Below are 16338 nucleotides of genomic sequence, written 5' to 3'. Positions count from 1 at the left end.
AAGTCCAGAAGAAACTAGATATAGACCAACATTATATAAATATATCTATCTATCTATCTATCTATCTATCTATCTATCTATCTATCTATCTGTATGTATGTATGTATGTATGTATGTATGTATATGTATATATGCATATATATATGTAATTTACATATATATGTATATATATATATATATGTCAAAATTAGTTTAAAATTGGTATATAATTTAGACATAAAGGGTGATACCTTGGACAAATTAGGGAAACATTGAATAGTTGACCTGTCATATCTATGGATAAGGAAAGATTGTATGATCAATCAAAAGATAAGACCATGTTGAGGTATAAAATGGATAATTTTAATTTCATTAAATTTTAAAAAATGTGCAAAAACAAAACCAACGGAGCCAAGATAAGAAAGAAAACAGAAAATTAAGGGGGAAAAATTACAGCAAGTTTCTCTGATAAAGGCTTCATATTTGATTCTGTTATGTAAGTGTGTGTGTGTGTGAGAGAGAGAGAGAGAGAGAGAGAGAGAGAGAGAAACAGAGAGAGAGAGAGAGAGAGAGAGAGAGAGAGAGACAGAGAAAGAGAGAGAGAACTGAATCAAACGTATAAGAAAACAAGTCATTCTTCAATTGATAAATGGTCAAAGGATATGAACAGGCAGTTTTCATATGAAGAAATCAAAACTATGATTATGAGAAAAATCCTCTAATCACTATTGATTATAGAAATTAAAATGAAAAGATCTCTGAGGAATCACCTCATACCTATCTGGTTGGCTAATATGACATGAAAGGAAAATGAAAAATGTTGTAGAAGATATGGAAAAATTGGGACTTTGAAGCCCTATTGGTTGACTTGTGAAGTGATTCAAACATTGTAGATAAAACTGTGCATACTCTTTGACCCAACAATACTAGTGCTAAGACTAACTCCCAAAAAGATAAAAAGAAAAGAAGGGAGCCTATATGTACTAAATTATTTATATGAGCTCTTTTTTTGGTGACAAAGAGTTGGAAGTTGAGGTGATGCCCATCAGTTAGGGAATGGCTGAACATGTTGTGGTATAAGATTTTGATCTAATACTATTGTTCTATCGGAAATGATGAGCAGGCCAGTTTTAGAAAAGCTTGGGAAATCTTATATGAACTCATGCAAAGTGAAGTGAGCAGACACAGGGGAATATTGCACACAGTAACAGTAATGTTGTATCTTGAAGAACTGTGAATGACTTGGCTATTCTTGGTTTTAAAATGATCCAAGACAATTCTGAAGGACTTATGATGAAAAATGCTATTCAACTGCAGAGAAGGAACTGATGCATTTTGAGTACATATTGAAGCGCACTTTTTAAACTTTATTTTTCTTGTCTTTTTTTCTTTTTTGTTCTTTCTTTTGCAATATGGTTAATATTTAAATATGCCTTGCATGATTATACACATGTAATCTATATCAAATTCTTGCCTTCTTAAGGAGAGGAAAAAGGAAACAGGGAGATAACTTGGAACTCAAAAGTTAAAAAAAAGTATTGTTTTTTCAGATAATTTAAAAAATAAAATATTTTTAAAACACTATAAATTGAAAGTGAGTTGCTAAAGCACATAAGGAGAGTAAGTTGTTTTCCCAGGAATCAGATCCTTCAATAAATTAAGTTACATTTCTGGTTAAACTTCATTATAGAGGCATCAGAGCCTCCCTATAATCTTCCAGTGTCCTCCTTTTACCTTTAGGATTAAATATCAGCTGCTTTGTTTGGCATTTAAAACCTGCAGTTTAACACCTACCTATCTTTCCATCCTTTATTACGCATTACTAAGTTCTACAACCTCAGTGCCCTAGCCAAAATGGCCTTCTTGCTTTCCATCACACATGATATTACCTTTCCTGGCTCTGCACATTTTTACAGGCTGTCTCTTATGCCTGGAGACAAGTTTCCCTTCCCCTCCATCGTGTTTCCTTTAAACCTCAGCTTAAACATTAAGTTCTTTGTGAAATATTTTCTGCTCTCCCCAGCTGCTAGTGCTTTCCTGCCAAAAATTAGCTTGCATATATTTTGTATGTAGCTACATATGAGCTCCTTCACGGCAGAGAACATTTTATTTTTGTCTTTGTAGCTCTAGTACTTAGCATAGTGCCTAGCATATAGTACATAATTTAAAATGCTTACTGATTTGTGTTAAAGTGTAAAGTTAATAAGCATTCAAGTGCCTGCTATGTATAGATATTGTACTAAATGTTGGAAGATATAGAGCAAAGCAAAAAAAAATAGTCACTGCTCTTCTAGATGCACACACATATTTATGTGTGTATATAAATGTATATGTGTATATATGTATGTGTGATAATTATGAGTATCACATACACAAGTGTACAATAGTCACAAATTACAAAAGTAACAAGAACTAAGGAAGATTGGGAAAAACTTCTTTTAAAAGGTAAGTTTTAACTGATACTCTTTTAAAAAGCCAGGGAAACCAAGAGACAGATATGGAAAGGGAAAGAATTCCAGGTATAGGAAGTAGCCAGTAAAACGTACACTTTAGAGATACAGCCAGCAGGCTAGCATAACTGGAATGTAGAGTAAGATGTAAGAAGACTGGAATGACAGAAAGAGACCAGGTTATGAAAGTTTTTAGAAATCAAACAAAAGATTTTATATTTGATCTTGAGGTAATATGAACCTACTGTAATTTATTGTATGGGGGTGGGGGGAATGTTTGACTTGATTAGACCTGCCCTTCAGCAAAAAGTAGGAAGACCAGTATGACATATAAATGACAGATTGACAGGAGTGAGGAGAGACTTGAGACAGGCAGACCATCCAGGGAGACTATTGTATTAGTTTAGATATGAGGTGATTAAGACTTGTGCCAGGATAATGGCATTGTCAAAGGTATTTTTATTCAGTGTATCCAGATCTAGTGCTGGATTTTCAGTAAGAAAGATCTGGGTTCAAATCCAGCTTCTGACACATATTAGATTTGTGAGCATCACTAAGTCATTTAGCACCTCTGAAACTCATTTATATTTTCATCTACTAAAGGGACATAATAGAGGTACCATTATATAAGGTGCCTCTTGACCCTTCAAGTCAAGAAGGCTTAGGGTTCAAGTCCCATCTCTGCCACATTTTGACTATGTGTCCCTTGTCTACTCATTCTAAGAAACTCTCCAAAACACTGAAAGCCAGAATTGTTAATGATTTTAGTTGGTAGACAGTACAGGGATTTACTGCATGAATGAAATCACAATTTCTGGACTAATTTTTTTTTTTAAATAGTACCTGTAGTATTCACCTCATTATAGCACTGTGAAGCTTCAAAGACATATGTGAAAAATGCTTTGCAAACTTTAAATAACTATGTTAATATCAATTAATGTTAGGAATAGAAATCTTTTAATGTTCAGTTATTCTGTTTGTATCTGGCAAGTGCAGCACCATAGTCTTAGTTCTAATGTATTATTAATAAAATTAGTGTATCCCATTACATACATGGATATATATATATATATATATATATATATACACACACATACATATATGTGTATATATATGTATATGTATGTATGTATGCACACTTGTGTATATTCATAAGGAAGAACATTTGATTAATACAATTGTTAATTTTTATTTATAATCCCTTCTCATTTTTTTTTTTGCATTTTGAGTTTTGCTACCTGTCATATTTGTAGGTAAGATCTGGAATTAGATAATTCTACTGGCTTACTTTCATGATGATAAATAATAGTTATAGGTGAATGATTCAAATATGACATATACTGAAGCACTTTAACCAACCATGTTCCATTAGGAAATCCTGAATTACTGCAATTAAAACTCTCACTTAAAAAATATCATACATGAAACAGCGTTGAAGGTTAAAAAAAAAATTAGGTTAGCAGAAATTCATCTACTACCTTTTAGATGTCTCACCCACCCATCTAGAATGTGATTTTAGACACTATTTCCAAGCTTCTGCTTTCGACCAAAACCTGACCATTACTTTCTTTTAACACCTCAACTTTGCATCTTATTTGGAAAAACTTAATGAAGTTTCTTCTTGCTTAACAATGTTATTTTTCTAATGCCAGTATTTTAACTCGTTTTTGTTTGGGTAGAATCATGGAGTTTAGGTTCATGTAGTTTGTTCTGCCACCTGGGGAATTTATAATTTTTTTTTTAATAATTGAGAGGTAGAGTCAAGATGGTAGATTAGAAGCAGCAACACAGTTGAATTCTCTCAATATCTTCTTCCAAGCAACCTTAAAACATCACCTCAAATCAAATTTTGGAGTAGTAGAAGCAATAAAGAGTCAGAGTAAAACATTTTCCAGCCTAAGAAAGTTTAGAAGGTCAGCAGGAGAGGTCTGTGAAACTGGAGTGGGGGACAGCCAAGAGTGCACATGGGACAGCTCCAGCTATGGGGTCTGGAAGTGGCTAAAATGGTGATGGAGGCAGCAGCCATACCTTCATGAGCTCTCAGCTGAGAGATGGTAAGAGGGGCCAGATGGCTTCTTGGAAAGAAATTACAGGGCACTCTGCAGGTAAGAAGATGCAGGTAGCCCTGAGTGGCAACTCTATTGCCAATACATTGTTCTGGTTCATATTTCCAGGGCCAAGAGCAGTGCTGGCACTTCTAGTTGCAGCAGAGGAGAGGAACTTCCTAGGTGAGACCAGAGCACAGATGAGAAGAACAGTGACCACATCTCTCACTGATCATTTCACCTTGAAAACACTGAAGCTTAACAGAGTCACAGAGCAATACCTGAAAACAGAATCAAAAAAAGCCTACAGCTTGGGACATGACTTCCATACCCCAAGGTGAATGGACATAAAGTTCAAAGTCAAGAATAGGGTCGAAAAATGAGGAAACAACAATTATTCATCGTATAATTACTACAGTGGCAGTGAAGACCAATGCACAAACTCAGAAGAAGACTATAAGATAAATACAGTTACAAGCAAAACCTCAAAGAAAAATACTAATTGGAACTAAGGCCTACAAGAATTCCTGGAAGAGTTAAAGCAATGAATAACAGTGGAAAAAATGTGAAAAGAAATAGAGTGATGCAAGAAAAACATGAAAAGAGAATTAAGATTGGTAAAACAGGAACAAAAATTTTCTAAAGAAATTAACATAGTAAAAAACAAAAATGGGCTAGTGGTAAAAATAGGCACAAAAATTCACTGAACAACTCTTTGAAAAACAGAATTGACTAAATGAAAAAATGAGATAACAAAAGCTCACTGAAGAAAACAATTCCTTAAAAACTAGTATTGGGCAAGTGGAAGCTAATGATTCCATGAGACATCAAGAAACCATAAAACAAGGTTAAAAGAATGGAAAAAAATGAAGAAAATGTGGAGTATCTCATCAGAAAAACAACTGACCTGGAAAAGAGATTGAGGAGAGAAGAAATAAGAATTATCAAACTACTTTAAAACCATGATGAGAAAAAGAACTTGGAGATCATATTTAGAGAAAGTATACAGGAAAACTGCCCAATATCTTAGGAAAATAGAAATTGATTAGAGAGGGAAAATAGAAATTTAAAGAATCCACAAGTCACCTAGTGATAGAGATCCTAAAATGAAAACTCCCAAGAATACTATAATTAAATTCAAGAGTTGCCAGGTCAAGGAGAAAATACTACAAATGGCCAGGAAAAATAAATATTATGGAACCACAATCAGTATCATATAGATGTTTATGGCTTCCTCCTTAAGAACAGAGAGCTTCGAATATGATATTCCAGAAGGTGAAAGAGCTAGGATTACAACCAAGAATAACTTACCCATCCATATAATCCTTAGTATAATCCTTCAGACACAAAAAATGAATATTTAATTAGATAGAGCACTTTCAAGCATTCATGATGAAAAGCCCAGAGCTAAATACAAAATTTTACATTCAAACATAAGACTCAAAAGAAGGCTAAAAGGGTAAATATGAAATAAAAGAAATCACAATGACTCAATAATATTGATGATACGTATAAATTCTAAGAATTTCATAATTTTTAGGGCAGTTAGAAGCAGTCCACATTGACAGAGGGCATGGGTTTCAGTCAATTGTATTAAATTGATGATTTTTTAATGATCTATAAAAAATGAAGGGATGACAAAGAAGCATACATTGAGAGAAGTGGGAAGTTGAGAGGAAGAATGGGGAAACTTTTCTCACTAAAAAGAGATGGACAAGGAAGTACTCTTATAATGGTGTGGGCAATTGGTGGGAGGAGTAGTGGGCAAGGCTTGAACCTCACTATCATTGGAATCTGTTCAAAGAGAGAAGAATAACTATACACACTTAATTGCATATAGAAATCTATCTTCCCAATACAGAAAAAGGAGGGAAGCCTACAAGAGGAAAAAAAATTGTAGAGGGGGAAGATAAAAAATAGTAGAGGAAATTAAGAAAGGCAGTGGTCAGAAACAAAACACTTTTGGGGACAGACAGGATTAAAAAAAAGAGAAGAATAAACTGAAGAAAATGCAGTGGAGGTAAATAAAGAGTAAACATAAATGTAAATATGAATGGATGATCTCACTCATAAAACAGCAGCAGATAGCAGATGTATTAGAAATTAGGATCTAATAATATGTTCATGAGAGACACACTTGAAACAGATATACATAGAGATGAAATAAGGGGCTTGAGCAGAATCTGATATGCTTCACCTAAAGTAAAAAAAAAAAAAAAAGACAGACACCGTGATTATGATCTCAGAGCAAAAAACAAAAAATATACCTAATTAACAGAAACCAAATTTTGCTAATAGGTACCATAGACAAGGAAGTTATATGAAACATTTTATAGCAATTTTCTTTAACAAAGATTTAATTTATCAAATATATTACAAAATGAGTTTAATTTGTAAAAATTAAAGCTATTCCATAACTGAAAAATGGTCAAAGGAAATGAACAGGCAGTTTTCAGAAGAAATCAAAGCTATCTATTGGCCTATGTACAAATACTTTAAACCACTATTGATTTAGAGAAATGAGAATTTAAAATAACTCTGAGGTACCACTTTACACCTATCAAAAATACCAAATGCTGTAAGTGATGAGGGAAAATAGGTACACTAATGCAGTGCTGGGGGAGTTGTAAACTGGTCCAACCATTCTGAAGAACAACTTGGAACTATGTCTAAGGAGCTATAAAACTCTGCATATCCTTTGATTCAGTAATACATTTACTAAATCTTTACCCCAAAGAGATCAAAGAAAAAAAAAGAACATACATATTTAATAAAAAATATTTATCATAGTTCTTCTTGTGGCCAAAAACAAAACAAAACAAAACAAAACCCTGGAAACTGAAGTGAAGCTTATCAGTGGTGGTACATCTGAACAAATTGTAGCATATGATTATGATGGAGCACTACTGTGCTATAAGAAATTTCTAGAGGGGGGAAGGGAGTAACCAAGATGGCAGAGTAAAAGCAGGGACTTGCTTGAGCTCTCCCGCAAACCCTTCCAAATACCAGTATAAAATGGCTCTAAACAAATTCTAAAGCAGCAGAATCCATACACACACACACACACACACACACACACACACACACACACACAGAGTGCAACAAATTTCCAGCCCAAGACAGCCTGGATGGTTGATCGGAAAGGTATATCTCTCTGGGCTGGGAGAGGAGCTCAGTTTGGTGTGGCTGCGCAGGCAGCACAGGCTTCAGCAAACCTAGAGCAGGCCTCAGAGGACTGAATTGTGGGCAGCTGTGGAGGATTCCAGACTTCTCAACCCACAAATGCCAAAGACAACTTAGAAGGTCAGTAGGAAAGCTCTGTGTCTGCCATGAGATAGAAAGTGGGGCAATCCCATTCCAGAGCTCGGCCATAGGCAGTGGCTGCTTTTGGAGCTTCTGGCCCACACAGTGAGAGGGAATCGAGTGACTGACCAGAGGAGAATTGCAAGGATATCGTTCCTGGCACAGGATTCTCTTGCTTTGCCCATGCTTAGATCTGGGTCACAGTTCTGGGTGGCAGTCCTCGGGTGAGGTGGAATTCTGGGGAGGTGGAGCTCATAGTAGTACTGAAGAGAAAATCCTCCTCACAGTTTGAAAGCCGAAAAGAGTGCTTGTGGTCACTCAGAGACCAGAACACAGGTCAGAAAAAGAGTAAACACCTTACCCCTTATCATACCACTTTGGAAGAACTGAAAATTTACAAGTCCCTAGAAGTATATCTGAAAACAGCTGCACAAAACCTCTAAAGCTTGAGACAGTATGTTCTCCACACTGGAAGCAGACTCCTACCTTAAAAAAGAGTTTAAAACTCAAGTAATTGGCTGGGATCTTGAATAAACAAAGGTCCAAAAAAGTCAGACTGTAGAATCTTTCTTTGGTAACAAAGAAGATCAAAACTGCAACCAGAAGAAGACAATGAAGTCAAAGCTCCCATATCCAAAGTGTCCAAGAAAAAAAAAATTAATTAGTCCCAGGCCATGGAAGAGCTCAAAAAAGATTTTGAGAAACAGTAAGAGAAGCAGAGGAAAAACTGGGAAGAGAAATTAGAGTGATGCCAGAAAATTGGGAAAAACAGTTCAACAGCTTGCTAATGGAGACCCAAAAAATACTGAAGAAAATAACACCTTAAAAAATAATCTAAACCAAATGGCAAAAGAAGTCCAAAATATCAATGAGGAGAAGAATGACCTAAAAAGCAAAATTGGTCAAAGGGAAAAGGAAGTCCAAAAGCTTACTGAAGAAAATACTTCCTTAAAAATTAGAATAGTGCAATTGGAAGCTAGCAACTTCATGAGAAATCAAGACAGTGTAAAACTAATCCAAAAGAATTAAAAAAAAAATAGAAAACAATGTGAAGTACGTCACTGGAAAAACAACTGACATGGAAAATAGATCCAGGTGACAGAATATAAAAATTATTGGACTATCTGTACACTATAATCAAAAAAAGAGCCTAGACATTATCTTTCAAGAAATTATCAAGGAAAACTGCCCTGATATTTTAGAAGCAGAGGCAAAGTAGAAATTGAAAGAATCCACAGAATCCACTGATCACCTGCTGAAAGAAACTCCCAAAGGAAAACTCCTACGAATATTGTAGCCAAATTCCATAGTTGCCAAGTCAAGGAGAAAATATTGGAAGAATCAGAAAGAAACAATTCTAGTATTGTGGAAACACAATCAGGATAACACAAGATTTAGCAGTTTCTACATTAAGGGTGTGGAGGGCTTAAAACATGATATTCTGGAGATCAACGGAGCTAGGATTAAAACCAAGAATCACCTACCCAGCAAAATGAGTATAATCCTTCTTTTGGGAAAAATGGTCATTCAGTGAAATAGGGAACTTTCAAGCATTCGTGATGAAAAGACCAGAACTGAATAGAAAATTTAACTTTCAAATACAAGACTCAAGTGAAAACATGAAGAGGTAAATAGGAAAGAGAAATCATAAGAGATTTATTAAGGTTGAAATGCTTACATTCCTTCATGGAAAGATGATATTCATAACTCATGAGACCTTTGTCAATATTAGGGTAGTCGGAGGGAAAAAATTACATTCATGTGTATATCTAGATAGATAGATAGAGGGCACAGGGTAAGTTGAAGATGAAAGGGTGCTATCTGGAGAATAAAATTAAGGGGTAAGAGAGGATTATACTTGAAGAAGGAGAAAGGGAGGTAAATTATCTCACATGAAACAGACATGGAGGGGAAGCAGGGGAAGGTGAGAAGGAATGAGTCAATCTTATTCTCATCAGATTTGGCTTAAGGAAGGAATAACAAACACATTCAATTGGATATGGAAAGCTCTTACCCTTCAGGAAAATAGGGAAGGAAAGGGTACAAGAGAGCAGGGAGATGATAGAGGGGAGAGCAGATTGGGGGAGGGGGTAATCAGAAGCAAACACTTTTGAGGAGGGACAGGGTCAAAAGATAGAATAGAATAAATGGGAAGGGGTAGGATGAAAGGAAGCATACTTAGTTTTTCACAGCATAACTACTGTTGAAGTGTTTTGCATGACTATTCATATATAACCTGTATCGAGTTACTTGTCTTTTCAATGAGGGTGGCTGAGGAGAGAGGAAGGGAGAAAATTTGGAACCCAAAGTTTTAAAAACAAAAGTTATCAAAATTGTTTTCATATGCAACTGGGAAATAAGAAATACAGGAAATGGGGTATAGAAATCTATCCTACCCTACAGGAAAATAAAAGTGGAAGGGGATAAGAGAAGGGGGAGGTGAGAGATAGAAGGGAGGGCAAATTAGGGGAAGGAATATACAGAATGCCTGCCATCTTGGGGAGGGGGAAGGGATGAGATGGGGAGAAAATTTGGAACTCAAAGTCTTGTGGAAGTGAATGTTGAAAACTAAAAAAAAAACGATAAAATTAAAAAAAAAGAAATTATGGGGGAGTATTGTTTTCAGAAACAAAACAAAAACAGAAAACAAACAAACATGACAAGACCTATATGAATTGATGTAAAGTGAAGTGAAAAGAACTGGGAAATCATTGTACGTGATAACAACAATGCTGTAATGGTAATCCCATGTGAAAGACTTGACTACTCTGATCAATACAATGACCCACTACAATTCTGAAGGACTTATGACGAAAAGAAAATGCTGTCCATCTCCAGAGAAAGAAATGATGAACTCCAAGTGAAAATTTAAGTATATTTTTCTCACTTTGTCTTTCTTGCTTTTATTCACTCATTCATTCACTCATTCATTCATTTAGTCATTTACTTATTCATTCATTCATTAATCCATTCATTTATTTGTTTGTCTTTTATTTATTTGTTTATTGTAATATGACTAATATGGAAATTTGTTTTGACTGACTTCACATGTACAATTGATATTATTACTTGCCTTTTCAGGGGATGGGGGTCAGGGTATTTATAAGAGAATGAATTTGGAACTCAAAATTTCAAAAGAAAATTATGTTAAAATAAATAAATAATAATTTTAAAAGTTATGAAATTTAAAACTGATATCAATAACATTCCAGAAGTAGGATAAAAAGCAGTGAATTTGACTAAGAATTGGAACTTCTGTCCTTGTATATTTCTGAATAGAGCATGCCAGTAAGTGTCCTCCTTTCTATCTTCCCTTTCATCAATAATGAATTATACACCCAAGAACAGTCAAGTTCAATATTTATCTCAAGTGATAAACTTTCTATATAACATCTGACCTTTTAGGAGCCCAGAAATTAGTGAAGTGGTGGGGTTCTGGGACAGTGGCAGTAGAAAATCACTGTCCCTTATCACACCTCTCATTAAAAAAAAAAAGAGCTTTGAAAGCATGATTCTTCTCCAAACATACCTTTCCTCATATTCTCAGCAAGTGGAGGTATCTGTGACAGTTATTTGTCTCTCTACCTCAGTTTCTCGCTCTCCATCATTCAGACTAGTATTTCCAACTATGCCCATACCAAAACTTAAATTTAAAAAGTGTTTGTGTGTTGGAATTCTCTTATTCCCATTCACATAACAAATTCTGGTTCTTCTTTCCGCTCCCTATTTTGTCCAGTCTGGAATTGCAGTGGCCACTCAAAAGCCCATCTAATTTTGATCTGTATAAAAGCTTTAACCTACTCCTTTTTTTCTGACTTATGTTGATTTGCCCTTTCTTAGTTAACTTGCTGTCCCTTTGCTCCCTGAGTTCATTATATTGGTGCCATTCTTAATGTGACGCACAACCCACTTTAGTTTTAATGCAGCTCAGTAAGAGGTATTAAAGCAATGTGCCCTATATCATGACTTATCTCTTTCTTTAAAAAAAGATCATGCCTCTGCCTCGTGTTTTCAAATCAAAAAAATTTCATATGACTCAAAATTATAAATAAGGACAGGAGGAAAAATAAAAAGAAGTAGTGGAAAGCTATAAAAGATAATGTGATATGGGTACAAGCTAGGTTAGCATTTATAATGCTGAATATCAAGTAGGACTATGTTGGTAAGTTAAGAAAAACTGGACCTTTGTTAAAATGTCCTTTGAAACAAGCAGGAAGCAGACCTTTTTTATTTCATAAAATTGATTTTCAAGGAAAAAAAATTATATAGACACTGAATGGTAAAGCCAAGATTTTGTGTGTTCAGACTAAGCTAATATTCTACAAACTAGATTCAGCTACTTGCCTAGGTAAACTAACTTCTTTTGTGTTTCTCAAAGGCGCCTGACCACTCTATTTTCTGTTATATGGTAACAGACTCCAAATGTTACAGAACATAAAATTACAAGGTGTTGTAAGTGACTAACATTATTTGATGTGAGGTAATTTTATGAACACATAAGGCTGAATTCTTCTTCCTGAAGGATTTGACTCCAACAGAGTCTCTTATCTGACCAATATTTATACCCAAATAAGGATTTATAATGAAAGAAAGAGAAAAAACTGTTGATGGCTATGTGAAATGTAGGTCTCATACTACACTCATTATACTTCTTTATGAGAAGAAGGGTTGCTGGAATAGGGAAGTTGTTTAAGCATGTATACAGTTCCTACCATTTCCCTCCTCACTTTACAACCCAATAATCAGTGACAGTCTTGAACTACCAGGCTGAGATACTTCATAAAATCATGTAACTAGATGAGGGAAGGAGGAAAAATGATGAAGATAATGGGGTGCTTTGTGAGTGTGTATGTGAGTATATGTGTGGGGGGGTGGGTGTGGGTGTGGGTTCAATATGCCCATCACTTGGCATTTTGTCTTCATCCTGGAAACCAAGGGCAGCTTAAGTACAACACTGTTAGCAGTGTCTTTATTTTTCATAGAACTCTACAATAAATATTAACAATATTTGTTAATATTATAATTTCCAAATGATTCTCCTGCGTAAAACTGGAAAATCAGTGAGAATAGTAGAATAAAAATGATGTTGTTGTTGTTCAGTTGTTTTCAGTCATGTCCTATACTCTGTTACCTCATTTGGGATTTTCTTGGCAAAGACACTAAAGATTTGCCATTTCCTTCTCCAGCTCATTTTACTGATGAGTAAAATGAGGCAAACAGAGTTAAGAAATTGGACCAAGCTTATACAGTGCATAAGTGTCTGAGCCAGATTTGAATTCAAGAAGATGAGTTTTCCAGACTCCAGGTGTGATACTCTATTGCCTATGCCACTTAGGTACCCTCTATCAAAAAGGTAAATGCCACAACTTATCATATATTACTACATTTTTCAGAATCTTGCAGCTGTGTAAATATAGTTTTAACTAATTGCTATGTAACTGAATATTTTGTATATCTGGAAGGATTTCAGAACAAACAGGTCAACTTTACTATTAAAACATAAGGAAAATATTACTAGAGAAAGAAATACATTTTGGTGAGGAATCAACTTGCAACAAAGTGACTGCTGTGATGTTGGGAAAAGGCACACTAGTTTGTTGTTCTTGTTTTTTTTTTTAGCTTAAATTTTTAACCAAGAAGTGAATGTAAATAATTTGCTAAGATTTTTAACTGCTCTTTTCATAATTGAAAGATATCCATGGCTAAGTTTAGAAATAAAGACTCTATAACTAGGGCCAAGTTTTCTGTTGAAATTATCTTACATGACACTACAAGAAAATACATGAGAGAAAATTAATGTCCAAATGAATGAAGGATATATATCTTGATACCACCTATTTTCTATTTTAAAACTATGAAAGATACAAAAAAAATATGAAAGATAATGTAAAGAATACAAAAACTCTTCCCAACATGTAAAGGGTTAGAGTAAAATAATATTATTAGTATCTATGTAATTGACTGCTAAGTAAAATTGCTCAGGATTTGATCAAGAAGTTTAATGTACTTGTCTCTGCCAGTGCATAAAGGCTATTTTTGAAAACCTTGGTATTTCCCCAAACTCAAGACAAATGGGATGTATAGGAAGGATAGCAGGTCATGTTTTCAGGTTACCACTATTTTCAGAATGGGGCCATACAACAATCTTGTGAGTATTGGCAGATGCATGTGTATGAGATAAGAGATGACATCTTAAGAGCAATCAATAAACATTTATTAATATGTGTGTGGCATTGTGCTAGGTACTGAGGTTATGAAGATAAAAATGGATGTCACTGCCTTCAAATAGTTTATATTTTATCACAGAAAACTTTCCCAGTGTCCTTTTAGTGTTTTTCTATTACACAGTAAACATACTAGCAATTGGAATGTGATGGTATTGAATTGCTTTCAATATTTGCTAACATAATTAATATAAATATTTTATGATGTCTTTAGTAATTGATAATTTCACATGTCAGAAAATAAATTTTAAAAAGAGGTCTTGGTTCCCAGCAATGTTCCTTTTTTTTTTCCACTTACAAATGTCTATAGTATTTTCTTGTTTAAAATAATAAAATGTAGCTTTGCTTTGTGGTTGAAAAAACTTTGATTATAAAAAGGTCATTGTTTTCAAGTTTTTGAATGAATGAATCAGGTCAACTGTATAGGCATTTTGAAATTTATAAATTAATTGTGTCCTAAAGGTTAAATTACAGGTAAACTCCTAAGGACTTAATGCATTTTCTAATAGAAATGCTGTTATAAATCACGCAACAAGCCTTTTAAAAGGACATAATATGTGCCAGCTGTTGTATGAGACATCAGGCATACACAGACAAAAATGAGATTCCCTACCCACAAGTATTTTACTTTATAGAAGTAACCACCATTTATTCATATAAATATATACAAAATAAATACAAAGTAATTTTGTGGGGAGATACTATTGCAATTGAAACCACACCCATACTTCTCGCATTCCCTATATAACTATTATTGATATTAAAAATCAAGTTTTGGGAGATGATTTTCTAAACGTATTTACTTCTTCAAAGCTATGTAGGTGATGGAGCATTTTAGAAAATCTAATATTTCATGTGTTTGCTGTATGTTGATGAACAAAATAAGATTGTAAAGAACAAAATGCAGACTTAACATCTATCTTCCAAGAAGACATCCTTAAAATATGCTAAAAATCACATGTGGTTGCTTAATACATGTAGTCAAAGAAAAAATTTGTTTAATAATCTTCTGAGTATCAACATCAAGCAAGGTGTATAACAGGGAACTATGACATCAGTACTTTACAATAGCATCATCTGTGAGACCCTCAGTCAAGTCTAAATAGACGTGACATTTCACATAGATGGAGAGTTTGCTGAACACTTATCTTTTTGTTGTTGGGTAAATGGTATTTTATGTCTTCTAATTACATGTAAACATAGTTTTCAGCATTCATTTTTTATAGGATTTTGAGTTCTAACTTTTTTTTCTCCCTCACTCCCCTCACTTCTCTCCAAGATGGCAAGCAATCTGATATAGTTTAGACATGTGCAATCATGTAGATATTTCCATATTAGTCATGTTGTGAAAGAAGAAACAGAACAAAATGGAAAAGCTACAAATAAAAACAAAAAAAATGAAAATAGTATGCTTCAATCTGCATTAAGACCCATAGTTCTTTCTCGGGATATGGATGGCATTTTCTATCATGAGTCTTCTGGAATTGTCCTGTATCATTGTAGTACTGAGAAGAGTTAAGTCAGTCATAGCTGATCATCACACAATGTTGCTGTTACTGTGTACAAAATTGTCCTGCTTCTACTAACTTCACAAAGAATTAGTTCGTGTAAGTCCTTCCAGGTTTTTCTGAAATCCGCCTGCTAATCACTTCTTATAGAAAAATAGTATTCCATTACATTCATATACCACAACTTCTTCAGCCATTCTGCAATTGATAGACATTTCCTCAATTTTCAATTCTTTGCCACCACTAAAAGAACTGTTATAAATATTTTTGTACATCTAGGTCCTTTTACCTTTTTTATGATCTCTTTGGGATATAGACCAAGTAGTGGTATTTCTGGATCAAAGTGCATGCCCAGGTTGTTTGCCCTTTGAACATGGTTCAAAATTGCTCTCCAGCATGTTTAGATAAGTTCACAACTCCACCAACAATTCATTAATGTCCCAATTTTCCCACATCTTCTCTAACATTTATAATTTTCCTTTTCAGTATTTTTCATTTCCCTTTTCTGTCTGAACATTTGTCTTTATGGATGAATTTATGCTGACTTCAACAGGCCATTACTAGGCATCAATGAGATTAATGATTATTAAAAATACATTTTCCTATTTGAATAGCAAAATTGTTTATTATATAAATTCTTAAATGTACCTGGATATCTCATTGAACTAGACTATAAATGTGTCTTGACCAGACACTGAAAAATAAAAATAAGCTGAACCCAGAACTGAAGAAGAGGAGTGGGTTAAATCACATTTGGAAAATTACACAATATTTTCAAATGTCTTGAGCTGTTCCCAAGCACAAAAACCCACCATTTGTTCTTTATTTC

The sequence above is a fragment of the Phascolarctos cinereus genome, unplaced genomic scaffold (genome assembly GCF_003287225.1).
Source record: "Phascolarctos cinereus isolate Bilbo 61053 unplaced genomic scaffold, phaCin_HiC Scaffold_4;HRSCAF=312, whole genome shotgun sequence".
Classification (NCBI taxonomy): domain Eukaryota; kingdom Metazoa; phylum Chordata; class Mammalia; order Diprotodontia; family Phascolarctidae; genus Phascolarctos; species Phascolarctos cinereus.
The sequence above is the reverse complement of the archived record's forward strand: the minus strand, read 5'-3'. Positions refer to the sequence as shown.